Source organism: Temnothorax longispinosus, chromosome 2, assembly GCF_030848805.1.
Source record: "Temnothorax longispinosus isolate EJ_2023e chromosome 2, Tlon_JGU_v1, whole genome shotgun sequence".
Taxonomy (NCBI): Eukaryota; Metazoa; Arthropoda; class Insecta; order Hymenoptera; family Formicidae; genus Temnothorax; species Temnothorax longispinosus.
The window spans coordinates 1,183,193-1,199,822 of NC_092359.1; the positions used below are offsets into that span (position 1 = coordinate 1,183,193).

The 16,630-nt window shown below is 41.1% G+C and overlaps 1 protein-coding gene and 1 long non-coding RNA gene across 2 annotated transcripts in view; one reads left to right on the plus strand and one right to left on the minus strand.

Annotated features, from left to right (window-relative positions):
• Positions 1 to 16,630, minus strand: part of Ft (cadherin-related tumor suppressor fat) — a 101,170-nt gene that overhangs the window by 78,377 nt on the left and 6,163 nt on the right.
• Positions 1 to 16,630, plus strand: part of LOC139808703 (uncharacterized) — a 57,244-nt gene that overhangs the window by 28,123 nt on the left and 12,491 nt on the right. The gene's annotated exons all lie outside the window — the stretch shown is intronic.

Below are 16,630 nucleotides of genomic sequence, written 5' to 3' on the forward strand. Positions count from 1 at the left end.
AATTTGAATACAATGCCACGCGAATATGCATTTTCTCGCATTCCTGCCTCCGCGTGGTTGCGTACGTCTTCCTTTAACCCTAAGCGCCATCGCCTGGGACGTATTCTCGACCCCGTTTCTAATGCGTATAGATCATGCCAAAATTGTTGTCTCTGATTAATAATTTTGATCCAATGTCATTATATCAATAATAAATTATTACATTCTATATTATGTACTATTTCTATTTCATTAATTTGCGCGAGCAAACATGGTGGATTGTCTCTAAAATTTATGTCTATTATCTATATTATATCACGTGTGATATCGATACGTTAATTATTATTAACTTAGAATATTTAAACGCTACACACATACATTACAATTACAATTACATTAACTCTACATTTATTTAATAAATGACATATTTTGAATTAAATAGGATCTCTCTAGATCGAAAAGGCACGCCGATCGTGTTGCCGAGTGTATCCTCGAGTCTATCATTACATATGAAGGGGGAAGAGGTGAAAAAAGAAGAATCCGCGAGTCTTGTGCGTTCCTGCGAAAGGGATGTCCAAATAATATTTAAAAATTAATGTCATGCGAACTTATCCAAAGGGTTCGGTGGGTTTTGCACCACCTTTCTGCATAAGATAAAGAGCTCTTGTGGCCACCGCACGCGTGTAAGAAAGAACGAGAAGGAGACTGGCGAACATAAAGATAGACTAAGAACGAGAGGCACTGTGCCCGTGAGGAGAAACCTGTAGGATCGAGCGAGAGGAGGAGATGAAGAGAGAAAGAGAGATGGAGGAGGCTGAAGGCGCAGAAGAAGTGGAGGAAGAGAAGGAAGTAGGAACTCCGCGCGAGATAAAAGGAGCCAGACGATCGTAATTCAATGGAGCGAGAAGAGAGGGAAGTGCGCCTCCAGAGCGAGCGGCACAGAGTATAGAAAAAGAGAGCTAGAGACGAGGATAGAGAGGGATAATCGTGGGGAATGAAAGGAGAGCGCGAAAGCGACGAGATCGGAAACACGAGCGAGAGGGAACATGAGACGCGAAGTGAAGAATGAGAGGTATGCGAGAACGAAACAGAGAAAGAGGAGCGTAAAGTGAGAGAGAAGGATGAACGAAGAGGAAGGGCTGGAAGGGTGGCACATGAGCGGAACAAGGTGGCGTGAGAAAAAGAGAGAAGAGGACGGAGCGAAGTCGGAATAAAAGTGAAGAGGAGGAACGTCAACGAAATGGAGAGAGGAAGAGGGACGGCATGTACGTAGAGAAGAAGAATGGAAGTGTGTATCGCGCGACGGAAAGAGGGAACAGGAATGCCCAAGAAAGAATAAAGATGAAGGGAGAGAGAGAGAGAGAGAGAGAGAAACGAGAGATATAAAGAGAAAGAGAGAAAGTCGATAGGCACAGGCGAGGAATAACAGAAGGTGTGAGTAAGCCGGAGTGAGAAATCGAGGATTATTGTAGCCGCAAATGGAAGATTGAAAAAAAAGAGGGAGGAAAAGAGGAGGAATTTATTTATATTTTGTAAAAAAACATAAAAAAATTAATAATTATGAGTATATCATTCATATGAAGAAAAATTTGCAGATGAAATGTAATTGATATATACATATATATGACGATAAAAAAATAAAATTAAAACAAAAAGGAGCGTTAGTTAAAAAATAAAAATTGAACATTTTCGAGTGTAAAAATCCAAAAGAATCCAGATTTGAAGAGAGAGACAAGAAAAAAGGGATAAAGAAAGCGTGTGTGTTCAAGGCGTGCTCGCGAAATGGTACAAGACCGGTAACTGTGCCGTCCGCGTCGAGGCGGTTGACTTAGGAAGAAGAGAGGAGAACGAGACGCTCGAACGAGGGAGACAAATGAGGAGCTTCTTCTCTGCCGCCGCCTTTCTTTCTCTCTCCTTCTTCTCTTTCTTTCTTTCTCTATCTACCTCTCGCGTTCTTCTTTTTGAGAGTCCTCGACACAGGAGAATTTCGACTTGCCAGCGCTCTTACTCTCCTCTCGGTCGTGCGTCGTCTCGTCATGCTTTCGTCGCGCCTCCGTCCTTCATCCTCGCGTCTTCGTCCGAGCGACAGCGAAGCGAAGCAAAGGCGAGGAGAGTTTCGCTCTCGCAGATGGTGGGCCTAGTCAGTCCCACCGTCAGCGATGCCCAGTTTTTCTTCTTCCACCTTTCTTTCCTACCCTTCTCTCCCTCTTCGCGAACGACGCAATCGCTCTCGCACCACCCTATCCCTTGTACTCGCCCTTGGCGCCTTTCTCCCTTCGTCTTTTTCTCCTTTCTCTCTCGTTAGTTATCTCTGTCTCGAATATCTCTCCAGTCCTCCTGCTCTTTTTCTACTTCTGTTCATATCGTTCTTCTTACGCAACTTCCTTCTCTCTCGCTCTTTTTATCCCTCTTTTTCCACTTTGTCTCGTTCTCTCTCGTTTTGTGTTCTCTGTCCTCCTTCTTCTTCTTCTTTATCTGCATTCCTCGCGCAAAGGACAGGCGCGCATTTCTTTCTCGTTCCTACCGCTCCAACACTAATTCACGTTGACATCTCTGCGCGGCGGACAAACCGTCCGACGAATGAGTGCCCACGAGAGAATGAGAAGCGCGATAAGGAGCCCGCTGTATCCTATCGGGCGGAGCTATGTGTGGAGAATAGCCGGTTAGAGAGACGCGGGATAGCTGAGAAAACTTTGTCGGAAAATCCCGGAGTAACAATCGACGAAGCAGTATATGACAATAATATAAATTGCAGGTATTTGCTCTTCATTTATAAAAACATACGATTTTTTATATTTATACACACATTTAAGAATGGATCTAGAGGCTAACATAACATATAATGATAAAATTTCTAGGAAGATTTATATCTGGAAAATAACGAAATAAATTTCAGACTTGGATAGAACTGTAATTTTATTCAAAAATTTTATTGAATCGGTTGAAAAAAGATATCGTTTACCTTTTTTAGAAAATTTTTGGAAAATTGTTCTCTTTCTTGGAGAACTCGTCTAATGATGCATCGACGTGCCTCCAACTTTATGAAAACACGAGTACGAATACAATCGCGTGATTAGAACTTTTCATCGATCATAGATTCGAATATTGGATCCGTGGAAAAAGATCATGGATGCAAAAAGTGCAAAGAATGTCCCTCGCCTTTCCGAAAGTACGAAGAAAAACAAGTATTTTTTCGAGAAGATATTTACGGTGCTAATATTGAGTACCTTTACAACAAACTAGTAAAAAAATTAACGAAAACAGCTTCTACTAAAGCTCATATACTTCTAATTTATCTCCTAATCTTAATAATTTGATGCTTGATGACAAATTATCTATTAATCTATTAATTATCTATTAATTAGATAATTCTCATTTTAATTTTTAAGTTGAACTTCACATCGCTCAAGATATTACAATTTCCAGGCGCTATTTATTCAGAGTTAATCGCGGCGATCGATCCGCGACGATGAAGAGAAGGCGACCGAGGAGCATGCATGCGACTAGCGCGGACGATGGAGAGCGAGAGGGGGCGAAAGGGGGATTCGACAGATGAAACTGCTCGGGAGCACGGTAGACGTGTAGTGATTCGTGTTCCTTGTGTCCCAAGTGTTTGTCTAGGTCCTAAATAAATGTAAATCAAGCGCCTCGGTCCGGTGATCGTCGGTGGAGGAACTGGGCCCGGACCCCGGGCGGACCAAACCCGAAACCGAATCTCTCTCCGGGGGCCATGCGTCATTTGACTTTACGTTACACGTATGCTCGCGTGTCTCCTCTCACCCTCCTTATCGCATCTCGCTACCTGCTATAGTAGAAAAAAAGAAAAAATATATAAAGAAAAATTTTCTAATTCTTCTCTTCCTAATAACTTTTAAAGTAAGATTAATGTGTATTTATCTATATAGATACATATATAGATAACACTTCTTAGAGATAAGAATCTTAGAGATAAAGATTACAAAATTTGCTTGGCACGAAAGGAGTAAAATACAAAAGTAGCAGAGGGGATTTGGAAATAAAATATAATGTGACAAGTAAGATGTAGATAGGAGAGACTAATCCGAAATAAGGAAGTAACGACGCACGTGTCGCTACTGAGGGAAACAGAAATTATCTCTATAGAGAATACGTTAAGAGAGTTGCGATTTTATTTCCTCGGATTACTACTTTATGACGCGTACACCCGCAATGTACGAACCACTAATTACAGGCTCGGATGCGAGAAGCGATTCGCAACCGAGCGAAATCGTAACACGGCGAACCGGCTGCGACGCGGTGCCGATCGCTAAATCCGATTCACAACACGTTCTTCACGTGCTTATTAAATAATCGCGATCGTACCATGTATACTCGTGTGAGAGTCTCGTGATATATCAATTTTATGCGAGATAACGTGCCGAAAGAATAAAATATCGCGCGGTTACGGCACGCGGATACGCCGCCTTAAGATTTATCTAACCGTGAAAAGTCGAGTTAAAGTTGCTCCGCAGATACGATCGTTGAGACTAATATCGATGTTAAGCTTATTTTAATGTTTATAATTCGTGGCGAGAAAATCCAGAATAAAATTCTATATATATAATTTGATACGCGCTACTCTGTATCGCGTGTATCATGTCATAATTATAACATGAGATTTTTTCTAATCTATATTTATATTCGGCACGTTGAAGTTATAAATAGAATTCTGCTTTAAATTCCATCTCGAGTTATAGTCCGAAGTGACTTTTAGAATATGAGATGGTTTATAAGTTTTATAGTAACTTCCGATCTATTATTGATATGTTTCCCTAACGAAGCACATGATCTTAACTCACGCCGTATAATATATCCTTACGTGAGAATTCCGCCGTTCTAATATAACAACTGTGTAGAACGGACAGATTGCGCAAAGTAATTGGATCGTGGTGTTACCTCACGACACGTTGGAATCTCGTAAACACGCGAAGAAAACGCTAGAAACTAGATCGGAATCTCGCGAAACGAATGAAACTCAGGATTTTCACATTCAGTGCTGAAAATACGAAATGGGCACGAAAATTACAGATGTATATTTTTATGTGGAAATTTTTAATGTTTACACAGTAAACGCGCTTTTAGGGTCCCACAAAGGCCGTACAATGCAAAGACGTCACGTGTAGTATCCTCGAGCTCGTAAATTCGCTACCGCGCGAGTAATTGTCGCGAATTGAATGTCGCTGTGAATGTGTATGGTATATCACGACATCGTGATCGTAAATTCTCAGGTACTTAGTACCACGCGAGATTAGGTCTTTACGCTCGCAGGCCCGGGGCGCAATTTCCACAATTAGCGAATAATCACGCGGCGTTGTTCGAGCGTCGGCCGGATTTATCGGGACAAAAGGAGCACGCCGAGCGTAATCGGACGAGTTTTGCGCGAGTTTCTTCGTCCCGGGTACAGGGCCCTCTCGCTCGAAATCCGTGGATGCGTGCGCCCGCTCGGTCCCCCGAAACGGCGGGGCACCGCCGTATCTGACGGTCATTAGCGAGCGCGCGCTTCTGAGCCAGCTGCGATAAAAAGCGGAGGACCAACCGAGTAGTATTTTACCGAGGACATAGTTCTCAGGAATGATCACTATGCGAAGGTCGCCTGATTATGAAAAGATACCGACTTCGGGGAATCATTCTTTCCACCGCGCCGTTTAAAAGAGCATCCCCGGAATCGTTCGTAGTTGTCGCGCAAGAATCGGTGCGTTCCACGATCCGGCCGGGTAATTAAAGTCGATTTAGCGAAATCGACGATGTGACGAGAGACAACTGTAACGAATGGAACTGAAAAGACGCGACGACGAATTGGTGGGAACGTTTCCATCTCGCCGCGGCCGTAGAGCTTCCCTTAATTGCGACGGTTACATAGTACCTAATTTTATACATTTATATACACACACTCATTTATACTTCCCATTAATATACGTGACGATGATTATACTCGCATTTCTCATACCTCGAATTAAACGAGTGCATACGAATTACTTTTGAAAAATAAATTGTTTACTATCGTCTGTCTTGATTTTTATCGCACAAGAGAAACATCAAGTGTTTCTCTGCGCAAGTATAAAATAGAGCTCTACATTGTACGTGGCTAATCGTTTCTGCAAAACGTATCATCGCCGGGAGCCTCATTCGCCCGTTTCCAGGAAGAAAAAAGAAAGGCGAGACCGCCCAATAACATTTTGAAAAGCACAACAAGCTGTTAATGACATCATAATTGAATAATGTCCGTAATCCAGGGCTTTTTCGGCGGTACGCGACCGTCGACCGTTTAGCCGCGATTTCTTAAATCGCATAAGGATACAGACCACCGGATATAGACGTAAGTCAGAACTCTTTCGCTTCGGATCGCCTTACTCTCTTATAATCTGACGGATGTTCGTAAAAACTTGCTCGCCGGTCATGGTGGTGTAATACTAATGAGTGATTCCCCCGAGTTTGGCTCGTAACGACGTCACCTCGCCTCTTCGGAAATTCGAATCTTTCGGCACTTTTTAATTTGGAGTTTTGGATAAATCTTCGAACTCTGGCCTTCCTCGTCCCTTTTAAAATGCCTATAAAGCTATCCGATTCGACACACTAATTTCACGAATACTTGGAATTTCGAACCGATGAATTACCGGGTTCCCCCGGTTTTTAGGTGGCCAAAAGTTGTATAGAATTTTGACTGAAGTTTTAAAATGTTAACTTGGAAAAGTCTTAAAAATTGTGATCTTTGGACTTTAAAATTCCTTGAATGGTTAATCTTTAGCTTTTCAGTGTAAATCGATTGAATGACCTTTTCCGCAAATTGATCCCAATCATTCACGAGACTGCATCGAAGACGTTTTCACTTAACGCGTAGAAATCAATGGTGAATGGGCTTTAGCTGCGAAATCTAGCACCGTACGATCTAGGATTACGACCGTCCTCTTGTTAGAGAGTACCCAATACCTGAATGAGCGATAGAAAATCTGTCCCGCCGTACAATAATGGGTGCGCGCTCGTGTCAAATCTCCAATCGAGATGGACAAGCAGGTAGAAATTACGAGCACAATGAATATCGGAGAATAGCTACAGAATTAACTAGAAAAAGACGCAGTCACAAAAAAGGAGGCCGTCCGGAAACTCGTGAAACTCGTAAAACTAGAAGTGCGGAAAATGTAGCTTAAGAGGGAAGACGTAAATCATTTTTTATTTACTAAAAAATAAAATCTCGCAGATTTCAACAATCGCTTAAAAAAAACGATATTGCATCTTGAAGAGAACATCCATTTTAGACAAGAAGAATTACCGTCATCATTTCTATAGAACTTTCATGCATTGTCATATCAGAAATTCTGTTTGAGAATATATCGATATTGTAACTTACGATTGCAAGAATATTTATTTCGATAACTCTTATTTATAATAAAGTATATATGTCATTCCATTATTACCATATACATATTGTATGCAGTAATAAATAATATATAGATGTATGTAATAAAATAAGAGATTTTTAACAACGCTATCACCATCGCCCAACGAATTAATAAACTGATACAATTAAATTGCAACATAATCGCGCAGCTAATCACGAAATGGTCCACGGGAAAGCGACATTGACTCCCTTCTTTCTTATCGTTGACTCATTTAGCATTTTCTTTTTCTTATTTTTTGACGCAATTACCGATTTTTCGTTCTTAATTTGGGTATAAATACAATACCGGATATTACCAGACTTATTATACTTAATTATTACCGTTGTAATACAGTACGATGGCTGCGATATTTCCGAATGTCGGCGGAAACGATCGTGTAGCAGCCGCCATCGTGGCTCAGTGTCATCATCGGTACCGTTTTCGAATTAATTAAGGCACGCATTACTCGTCCATTCGGGCTGTGCGCACGTAACATCGTCTGCGGCTTCCCTCATTAGCGTCTGGCAATAATCAGCCGACATGTCCGAGCTGTGCATTCGCGGTTACCCCGATATCGCTTCTTCTATTGCGCGTATATCTCCTCGATGCGGTGGTCGCAAGCGAAAAAGAAAGAGAGAGAGAGAGAGAGAGAGAGAGAGAAAGCCTGGCTTTTTGCGAGCCGCGCGAATTTAAGGAGCGCATTCGAAACTCCGTTACACGAGAAGGAGCGAGGCGGTCGCCAATTAGATGCTCCTCACCGCGGCACCGGCGAGGATTTCGTAAGAGGCGAGCTCTCCGGCCACGCGGGTTATGGAAATTAATTCCGGCGCGGCCGGCGGAGAGATGCGAGAAACGGACAAACGTGATTTGACAAATCTGACAGTTTCGCGCGCTCGCGCATTCGGTATTCCGAAACGGAGGAGATTAATATTCAAATATCTATCATATCGCACGCACGACCGTGACAGATGGGCACTTTGGATTTCACGTCGGGATTGCGATTTGAATAATAGGAATCTGCACGCGCGCGAAACGTTTTTGTGAAACTGGTGTGATGCAACGTAGTATAATATTACATATAATAAATGTCAATGAATTACATAATATAAATTTAAATATTATTTTCGTCGAAGATACTAGTAAAATATGTTTGAATTGTATATCAGTTTCTTGTTTATCACAAGTTTTCTGTCATTCATTTTGTAATATTTTTTTTACAACGTGGAGTAATCCCAACGGTACACAGCGGTAAACACAAGATTGATTTTTCCTCGTTTCTCGCATTTATATAATTCTTATTTCTTATTAGGGAAACATCTATATTTTTATATATCAAAAAGCACATCGCATTTAAGTTAGAAATGATCCTGTATACACTTAGAAAAATGGAATAGTTCTAGCAATTTTAAAGTGATGACTCTGATGTAATTATATTTATATAATAAATTATGAAAATTATATATTTTTTTAGTTTAAACAAATATTTTCTTGAAATCAGTTATTATGCTATAATGATGTAGTATGGCATAATGTATATTGATACATTTCTTGTATCAACAATGTATTTTTCGTTATATAAACGTGACTGTTTTACATTACTATTTTCTTGTGTTAACATTACTATGTTTTCTTAGTTCGAACAACTTATCCATTTTTCTTATTGCAACTTAATATAATACCATTTTTCCTCATTTTTCTAGCTGATACTACTTTTTTCTGAATGCATATTCATATTTATACGTATCCATATGTTATCAATCCAGAATGATAAACTACTATACGTATAGCAGCAAATATCTGAATGTTCCAGTGTCCTTCGACAGGAGGAAGCAGAGAGAGAATGAGAGAAAGAGAGAGAGAGAAAGAGAGAGAGAGAGAGAGAGAGAGAGAGAGAGAGAGACTGGTTATAAATATATATTTCGAATGTAATACAGATCGGCAGAGAATTCTCCACCGTGCTCCGTACCCATCGGCTATAATCGCGGGATTCGTCAGATCGCCGACGAATTAGTGAGGTGTCTCGCTGGTACCTGCCTGCGAGGCGCGGGCGAGTGTTTGCATCGGAGTGTCCAACGGAGAAGAACAAGCAGGTAGAGATTATGGGGAATACAATGTGCCGCGGTACCCGCGCGTTTTCAAACGAGCTGAGTGGCAGTAGAAGTGGAGGTCCTTTGAGCGAGCCAGCGGGAGAAAAAGGGAAGGATAGAGAAAGAGAAAGAGAAATACAGTTGGAGAGGGAGAGAAAGAGAGCGAGAGATCTCGGGGAGATATTCCCTCGAACGATCGTCCGTGGAGAAACGGTATGCGGTTCTGGAATTTCGTCCTTTTTGTTGCGCGCGCGGCGAACGCCTCGTGTGATTTCAATAGACGAATCTCGAAGTCGTCGTTGCGTCCCGCTGCGATGTACTTCCACGGCGACAATCCACCCGCCCCGATCCGGTCCAGCCCGGAGTGGGAATAATATTTCAGCCGCGGCCGTCGCGAAACCCGGCCGTCGAATCCGTCAAAAACGTCGACCTTGAAAAATCTATCGACGTTAAGATCTGCATTCCCCGACGATCGAGTCCAGTATCACGCGGTATACTAGATGCTGCGCCAGCGGCGGATCGCCGCTCCCTAAAAAGGTGACTAACCCTTTCTATCACCGCGAAGTCCGCGACTACACTCGTTCAACCGATGTCATTTGAGCATTCGTGAATGTTTTGCCACGTATATCTCGAACATCTCAAATCGCATTTTTATTTACTCGCAAATCTGCTGGCTTTTTAAACCTCGACGTGATTGAACTTGAGATCTAATTATCCATCAGGAATATTTTTAAATTATGTTTCGAGTTTCCCGAAACACTTACCACAAACCGTGGTAAATGGTAAATCCAAACGCGGCTTATCACCGCTGCGCCGGTGATAAGCAGCTCGAGGAACACGCTTCGACGCTCGCTATACTTCACGCCCGCTGATTCGATTTCTCTCCTTCCCTGCCCTGTCCGGTCCCGATTCTTTTTCTTGCCGTGCCCTTCTAAAGAAGACATTGAAAAATGAACGGGATGACGATTGTGATTACGAGCGGGCGAACAACGGCGCGACGAGACAGACGAACAGACGGACAGAGGGCGACTGCGGTGGCGGCGGCGGATGATGATGATGAGCAAGAGTAGAAGATTAGCGTAGCATTAAAGATGCCATCTCTCCCGCGTCTCTTTCTTTATCCCGGCCCTCGTGAATCGGATCGAGCGCAGCGTGCGCGCACTGTATAGATGTAACGTCGGAAATTTGCTCGTTTTCTGTAATCCGCGCCATAAAACCTGCCACCGGGAGGGTTCATTAACAGATAGACGACTGAACGTGGCTATTCTGTGCGCGACCGACAACGGAACAAGTAACGGCGATAAGAACTAGAATACTGGCGACGAAAGTGGACAAGAAGTTGTAGAATCATAAAAGGTATCACCGACAAGTTTAAATCTCTTTTTGAATTTCATGTATGTGGAATGTATATTATCTGAAAATTTTATATATTTCTTTAACTTGAAGCTGTATAAAAACAATCATGAAACTAACATTGTAAACACTGTAAAATTAAACATTATAACTGTTATTTGCGTGCAATCAGATAAGTAGAATATTTTTTTTTCAAATTTTATACATACGAAAGTGTCATCTGTAAAATGTGTTTAAGGCTCCATTCTTAGAATTAGAAAAATATAAGAAGTAAGTTAGATCGAGATTAAAGTTATTCTGCACTGGTAGAAGTGGACATTAGTTGCATGAAATAACGTTTTAGCAGGTGTCAAAGACTAACACTCACCAAGGAGTGATTAAACAGTGCTCTAACGTTTATTTTTTGGCGATGTATCACGAGACGGTCGCATGTAGGTACTTGAATTAAAGCGGAGAAGATCGAGACGTCAACTGGTCGAATCAGTAGACGATGGCTTGCTAATACGCGAGAGGAGGCACCGAAAAGTCGCGACCACGAGCAAATACAGATATGAGATCATATCTGCGTATATAATTAATTGCCAGTAAACTTCGACCTAAATAATTAAATGGAAACTGCGGAGAGATTTGCGAGCACTTGTTCTTTTTCTTCTTTTTTTGTAACGAACGTGCCGTATCTTTCGTTCACAATCGCACGATGGCAATAAGAAAGAGGAATAAGAGAAAGAGAGAGAGAGAGAGAGAGAGAGAGAGAGAGAGAGAGAGAGACAAAGAGAGACTTTTTTCAGTCAATCAGGAGGGAAAAAATGTTAAATGATGATCGTAATGTTTAAACGAGCGAGATTTCGAATCCAGTTAAACATCGCATGCTACAAATGACATTCTGATTGTATCTCGCTATAGATATATAGTGATAAACTGAATCGAGGAAAAAGAGAAATAAAGATATGTAAAGATCGTTCGATCAACCAACGAGAAGTTTGAATAGTTGTAAAAAAAATATAACAGAGAAACGCGACCAATTAATTTTTCTGACGTTGACAAGATCCAACTTGATCAAGCAAAATATATTTATTAAAATACTTAATTTTTTCTTATATATCTGTTGTTAGCGAAATATAAAGAATTAATAAAACTAGATAAATAGAAAGAATGTATGTTGCTTGGTAACTGAGAAATGCGTTAATAGAAAAATTACGAAAAATATTTGAAAAAAAGATGTTTGTTTGCTAGGCGCAACGTCGTTATCGATAAAAATTTAATGTATTTTATCTTAATTTCATATTCCTTTAACTTAATTTAATTCAGTTCAATCCAATCTCGCTTCTGTTTCTATCGGGAGCCTTCAATGTGAAAGAAACACTTAATTGAGACTTTTAAATCACGATATGTGTGAACTGTCATTTTATGGACAGCGTCTTGCGGGGGTAGTTTATACCCTCGCATCGCTCTCGCGCGATGTAACGGATAACAAATAATCTGCAAATACGGCGAAGCGATCGCGTAACGGCCGCGCGAGACCGCGAAATAGAAAGAGTTAATTGCAGGGTTTAACGCGTTTAACCGTGCATTATTAATCACTACGGCCGACGTAATTATTGCCGGCTATTATTAGACGCTCCCGCTCTCGCGCGCGCGTACGTTAGCGCCGACATTATGTTCGTTCGTTCGTTCGTTCCGTCCCGTCTGCAGATAAATTTATCGGCTGGAAAAATGAGTATCACGCCTACATTTCGCGCGGAACCCACCCGTGCGGCCGTGGCCTGCGAGGACGGACGTGTGGGTTAGCGATTCGAATCTCACACCTTCGTGACATACGTTAACATCACGTTCGCGGCCACTTCCTTAAATCACATGACGTGCCACTTACTTCTTGTCGACGTTCTCATTCAGGCGCAACAAATGCGTGGTAGTACGCAGCTTCGACTAACTTCCTAGCTGATACCAGACTAACGTACCTATGATGCATCGCGATTTCCTTATCGATTTTAAGAAGTTACAGAAAAATAACAATAGTGTTATTTTTTTGCGTATTTTGTATTGGAAATTCTTGTCGCTAGGTTCTTTGATCGATTCTGAGTAAATTTCTTTCAATAAGAATATCGTGTAATATCCATATTTTTCAAATAATTAAATACATTAAACAAAAACATTAAAGACAAAGAAATGGCAAAGATTTCTATCCTAAGCTTTAAAGAAAATAACAATATAATATTCAATAATTTAAGTTTATTTCAAATAGTTTTTATCCATTCTTATCACTTTTGCTGCCAGTTTTTAAAAATGTACAACGTAAACAAAGAACAACGATAAAAATTGTTTCAGAGAGAACAAATTGGCCGGAGAGATCGTGATTAGAATTCCGATGGAATTCCGGGACACCCTGTATATTTAATGGATCTCGAAGTCGAGTATCCAGCGTGAGCAGAAAATTATTGCGTTACGGGGGACTCGAGGCACGAACGCTGAACACACGTGCGTTGAAGTCATCGCATCGGTGCGGCGGCATCGCGGGATATATACTTCGCCGTACGTCTCTGGACCCAGACGCGAACCCCATTGCGCGATAATTGAAGTCACGCTTCGTGGGAAGCGCGGCCTTCGCAGATAGAAATGCCGTCGCACAAAGGGTTAGACAAAGGGCGTGCTTGAGCGTTTCGACGGTATGACTCCGTACGCCGCCCGCCTTCACAACCCTGCGGTGATCTTCGGGGTCCGGGCAAAAAGCCGTTGACGTGGACGAAGCCCGATGATGCCGTCCGCGCGACGAAAAAGAGGACAGTTTTGGCCTGTAAGAGAGCGCGGGGGAGAAGTAGCCCGAGAAGAACCCCGGGCCCTCGCACGACCCCGGGGAGGCCACGAAGACGGTGCGCGGGACCAGAAAAGAACAGGCTCCGAAAGCGGAACAAAAACGTCCGAACTGCAGAGTCGGCGATTCCCGAAGAGTCGCGGATCCCATAGCGAATGACGAAGGTGGGAGGAGAAAAAGATACGATACGGGAGGAAAGGAAGAGAAATAGAGATGGAAAAAGAGAGAAGGGAAAGAGATGCTATAATTTATTACGTATATTGGGACTGAGTTTTTAAGAGTATTGAAATGATAATTTATATAAATAGTTACTAATGTTAAAGGAGACACACGCGCGTTACATTAACATAAATTGTCAAAAAATTATCGCTTTTCCAAAAAATATTATAAAACAATTTTTATCGGAAACTTTTATTGATTTTTATACATATATGTATATATATAATTATGTCTAATTTGTCCCATTTATGATTTCAACACTTTATTTGGATAGGACGAAAGCTGACAAATATTTTTCCGTTGCGATTAAAAACATGATCTCTCTAACAGAGGGAATCAAAGAAAATATTTATCCAATTTTTCTGGAACTGATCTCTACAAGCTTTTTTCAAGCTAAGGGAAATCAATTCTTTGTTTGTTACCTTGACAGCAACATCGATTGGGATTTCACCATAATAGCAAAAGGCGGTACATAAAGTACTATATAAAAGAATCATGTTTCTCTCGAAAGCAACATTACCAAATAAAAGATTAAATTTAAGAAAAAGAGAGATAAACGTGTGGATGAAGATGAAGAGAAGCCAAGGGCGACGGTAGGCGGCTTGAAAGAGATGGAAGGGAGGAGGGAAGGACAGAGGGAAGGATCTTCAGAAATAAAGCGGTGTTGACGCACACCGGGGGTAGAGATGGGACCGATTGCGCGCTTCTCAGCGGTCCTAAGGCCCTGGCGCGCGCGCAGAAGTAAGGGCTGCGCTCGCTCATCCAAGATCAAGTTTTTCTTGAGTCTTCGAACCATCGGGAGAGTGAGGAAAGAGAGAGAGAGAGAGAGAGAGAGAGGCCAGGGGCCCGAACTCGAATCCGAGTTGATTTCTTGGCACGCGGTTCATCTTGTCGTTTATTCCTTTCTCGCTCTCTCTTACTCTTTCTCTCTCTATCTCTCTCTCTCTCTTTTTCTCGCACACACATCTCTCTCTCCCTCTTTTCTCTCCCGTTACAACCGTCTTCTCTTCCTCGTCTCTCGCCGTTTCTCTGCCCTCCAATCCCAGAATGTGGCAGGACTGGAGCACAGATAGGATATCGGTACCACGAGGGCACCGATTTCAAGATTCCCGATTTTTTAGGTAGCTCTTTACGCAAAATAAAAACAGAATAGAATAATCGTGCTCGATTATAGTTAATCCTTGGAGTTCCTCTAATCAAGATTTACAAAAACTTAAATAGCAAAAACATGAGATTGATAAGAAATTTAATGCTATAAGAAAGAGAGGATTTAATGGGGATTTCAAAGATTCCACTTATGCTTTCAAGAATTAAAAGCGAAGAATTCATTATAAAATATGCTAAAAATTATTTGATAGATAGATGATAAAACGAATTTGTCAATAAATTTCAGAATATAAAACAGAAAAGAAGAAACAATTGACAGATTAGTAGAAAAATGTGATTTTATTTTAACATTATTTAAATTTAAAGTGTTATCAAAATTTTAAGTCTTTTTATTAAAATTATACAAAAAAGGCGACACGCAATTCTGTTATCTACTTGTTTCTCTAATTAGACAAAGTCTCTTATTTCTCCCGCTCTCTCTTTTTTCCTTTCTCACACACATACACAAAATTGTTAACTATTAATGCTTCGACAAAGGTAAAGAATAGTCAAATTCCCCGAAAGTTTTATCGCTAAAGACAAGATTGCGAATTGTGAGACACCCTGTACAAGTGCAGAGTAAAAAAGTTCGAATTAATTAGGATATGCTTCGTTCTAATAAAACGAGACCAGACGGCGACGGTGGTGGCGGTGGCGGTGGCGGTGGTGGCGCGGCGCGGTGCTTTCGTATAAATTTGAAACGCGCCCTGTAATTTGAGAAAACGTCCCGGGTCCTAAGCCCTATTTATGCAGCACTGAACCGGCTGTAAACCGTTCGTATTCACGATCCCCCTCTTCCTCCTCCTCCTCCTCCTCTTCTTCCGCCTCCTCCTTCTCCTTCTCCTTCCCTTCCTCTGCACCCTCTTTCTCTCCCTATCGCGAAAGAGGCACGTCCTTTTCCCCGCGCGCGAGTTGTCCTTCCATCTATCGCTTCTCATCTTCAAAGAATTTCTCTTTTCCTTGCTCCCTTCGTCACTTCTTCTTCTCTCTTTCTCTCTCTTATTCCTTTTATCCCTCTGTGTGTCACTCTATCGCCGGCTTTAATTGCATTAAAGGTATTGTTGCGTAACGCAATTCTCAGTCAGTCGAATTATCGCTTGTCTGGCGAGAGAAAGACACGCGGCGCGCGTACGTTGCCGCTCTAATTATTGTGTCATCGAGAGTGAGAAGGAGAAATTGATGAATGCGGGAATAGCGTCGAGAGAAGAATCGAATAGAATTATGTTAATCGTGAAATCTCCCTCGCGAAAGTTGTAATTTTTTTGATAATAATATCGTATTATGAATCTTCTTAATTATTATTAATTATTATTAATTGCCAACTTTTGTACTACCATCTTTACGTATTTGGAGCAAAATTTTTGAAAAATTATTTACGAATTTCTCACTATATTGTCTACTTTTTATATTCGAATCAGAATATAAAAAACTTTGTGTCAATCGCAAAGATTAAATTATAAATTATTATAAATTCTATTTTTCATTTATAAGATAATTACAAACAGAGAATATTTAAATAAAAGTTAAAAATGGTATATAATTGATAATTGTAATATTTATATTTCTCTCGTCAGTAACGTCAATGTCTGAGAAAATAGATTTTACCAATTTCTTCGGAAATTATGCGTATTACGTATATATCC